A 3,105-nucleotide genomic window follows, 5' to 3' on the forward strand; every position below is an offset into this window, starting at 1 on the left:
CCGCGGCCGCGCTGGCCCGGGCCCCGGCGCTGCGGAGCCGGCCCGGGAGGCAGCGCCGACTGGGGGGCCCCGGGGCACCGCGGCGGGAGCGGCCTGGACGCGCGGCCGGTCCTAGCGCCCTCGGCCCGACTTCCCGGCCTCTGTGGCCCCGCCGGGGGTCCCCGCACGCTGCGAGACGAATGGCCAGACCCCGCAGCGCCGCGACCGTGCGCCGGGCCCGGGCACCTCGCCTCGGCCGCGCTCCCGGCCACTCCGGCCCCTCGGGTCCGAGCCGAGCCTGGGGCCTTGCTGCAGCCCTCCACCGCGGGACGCCCCGCTACCTGGCGCTGCCTCCGCGCTGGGTCCCCGCATCCAGCACTGGCCGCAGGGACAGCGGCCCCTCCTCTCCCCTGGCCGGTGTCAAGTGCCTCCCCCCGCGGCCCGCGGAGCCCCCGGCGGCCTTCGCCCTGCAGTTCTCCCGACCTCCACCAGAGTCCACTGCACTCTGCCTGCCTCAGCACTGGGGCTGGGGACAGCAGCGCCGGCCCAGCCGCGCCGCAACCCCCAGCCAGGTGCCGCCGCGGAGTGGAGACCAGCCGGCTCAACAGGGCCAAGGTCGGAACGCCAGGCTCCTCCTGGCCGTCCGGGAGGCTCCAGAACCTCTGTGAGATGAGTCTCCTTTAAGGGAGTGAGCTCCCCGTACCTTGAAGTGTCCAAGTAGAGTTGGGGTGCCCTCAGTTGGGCACTGGAAGATGAAGATTTCATGGGGTGGGAAGTTGAACTAAACGACATTGAAGGTCTCTTCCAGCTGTAAGATTCTGTGCGTACCTACACTCCGCCCTCACCTCTTCGCTGTGGGGGTTCTCATTCCCCACATAGCGCGGGGCTCCAGGGTTCTGACTTTGGGCATGGCTGTCTAATTCCACCAGTACAGCCACCCTCTGCTCGTCACTCTCCTCCAACAGCGACCTCTAGGACGTGGTTCTGGGCCCTCTGACCCCCAGCCTCCTTGCCTGGCTCCCCGTTCTGCCCATAGCCCCAACAGCCACATTCCACCCAGCCCTCCAGCTGTGTCGCGGTGGCCTGAACCCCATCCCCCTCCCCACACACACATACACAGAGGACATGGTGAGCCTCCTCCCCAGGTGCCTGCCCTCCCACTTGTGGTCAGGGGCTACTGGAGATGGCACCCAGGCCTTTGCTGCTGAGGCTGGTCTTACTTTTCCCTTCTCACGCAGCATCCCCCAACCCCAGCAACTCCACGCCTTTGAGGGTCACAGGTGCAGAGTTATCTAGTTCTTTGGGACCCAGAGCTGACCTTTCATCCAAGAGGGAAGGTTTTCCCTCAAATGCGTCCAGTTCCTTCAGTCTCCCCCACCCCAACCCTAAACCTCAAAGTCTGAGACCTATCCAGGCAATCGTCCTGGCTGTTTTCAATGTCTCGCTCACGCAAGTGGCCATCCAGTGCTACTGACGACAGGCCCCGCTATCCATGTCTCCACCTGGCCAGTTCCAGAGACTCATGATGCTCTGTGAGGACAAGGACTGCATCTATCATCTCTGTAGTCCAGCACTTGGTACATAGTGTGTTCTCCATAGACCTTGGTTGAATTTATATGTGACCGCAGGCGCCTAACCTCTTTGCTTTCTACTTCAAGATGGCCATCCAAAAACAGCTTGGTGGAGGGGAAGACCATTTTTAGAAAGATGACTGTCTACCTCTACCTTCAACAAGAGCTTACGTAACACTGCCCCCAAATAGCAGCAGCCGTTAACTGAGTGTCTGCCATGTGCCGGGCACCAGACATGGCGCTCTTCCGTATTCGCCAGCCTTGTGAGGTGGTTTGTACCATCCTCATGCTACAGATGAAGAAACTGAGACATAGGCAAAGCCACACAGTTAGGAAGTGGCAGAGCCAGGATTCAAAACCAGGTTTCACTTGACTCTTGAAATCACCATACCACCCCTTGAAAACATTGTAGCCGCTCTTAACAAGCTGAAATTCTCAGGGCCACCATGGGCAAATGTAGATTTCTGTTTACTAGGGCTATATATGATGACAGCATTGGGAGCCTCTGAAGTGTGTGACCTTGGATGTCTGTGTTGCTGGGGTCAAGAGGCCCAAGGTGGCCATGTTAGGGGGTTTGTGTCTAGTAAGAAGCAGCCATGGGGCTGCAGGGTTGGTTCCAGACCCTGGCCCTAATGGCTTTGGTCCCAATAGGAGGTGTATCAGTGCTGGCTAACCCTCGTCACCGCACATCCTGCTGGCCCCAGCTCCGACTGGTTTAGCCCTTAGACTCTGCATCCCCTCACTTGTGTTCACTGGGTGAACTGGCCTCACCAGAATCTCGGTTGATCTTAGATAATCTAGGCTGTGGGGCAGAATCAGTCAGGATAGGCTAGGTTATCCCGAGGTAACAAACAACCCTGAATCTTGATGACTTAAAACCACAAAGTTTCTTTGGAAAACAGTATGGTGTTTCCTCAAAAAGATAAAACATAGAATTACTGTATAACCCAGCAATTCCACTTCTGGGTGTATATCCAAAAGAATTGAAAGCAGAGATTCAGACAGATATGTGTACACCAATGTTTATAGCAACATTATTCATAATAGTCAAAAAGTGGAGACAACCCAGATGTTCATCAACTGAGGAACAGGTAAGTAAAATGTCGTATATACCTAGAATATTACTCAGCCTGAAAAAGGAAAGAAATTCTGACACCTGCTGCAACATGCGGAAACCTCGAAGACATTATGCTACATGAAATAAGCCAGGCACAAAAGGACGAATATAGCAGCGTTCCACTTACACGAGGCACCTAGAGTTGTCGAACTCAGAGACAGACGTGGATGGTGAGGCCAGGATCTAGGGGAGGGCCACGGGGAGTTAGTGTTAATGGGGGACAGAGTCTCAGTCTGGGAAGATGAAAACATTCTGGAGCTGAACAGTGGAGGTGCTTGAACTTCCGCCACTGAACTATACGTGTAAAATGGTAAATTTTGTGTATACTTTGCCACAATACAAAAATACAGCATAGTCAACTGTACATTAAATGTATTAAATAGACTAGCAAAGAACCACGTGTGACATCTTGCTCATGTCACATGTCTATCGCAGGTC

At 55.7% G+C, this 3,105-nt stretch overlaps 1 protein-coding gene across 1 annotated transcript in view; it reads right to left on the reverse strand.

Annotated features, from left to right (window-relative positions):
* The window catches only part of DNMT3A (DNA (cytosine-5-)-methyltransferase 3 alpha), a 94,895-nt gene extending 94,530 nt beyond the window's left edge, over positions 1-365 (reverse strand). The window contains exon 1 of the mRNA XM_012652545.1: positions 321-365. The gene's annotated coding sequence lies outside the window, so the exon portion shown is untranslated. The remainder of the gene's footprint in view (positions 1-320) is intronic.
* Positions 366-3,105: the final 2,740 nt, after the last annotated feature.

Source organism: Propithecus coquereli, unplaced genomic scaffold, assembly GCF_000956105.1.
Source record: "Propithecus coquereli isolate 6110/MARCELLA unplaced genomic scaffold, Pcoq_1.0 Scaffold39, whole genome shotgun sequence".
NCBI classification, from domain to species: Eukaryota; Metazoa; Chordata; class Mammalia; order Primates; family Indriidae; genus Propithecus; species Propithecus coquereli.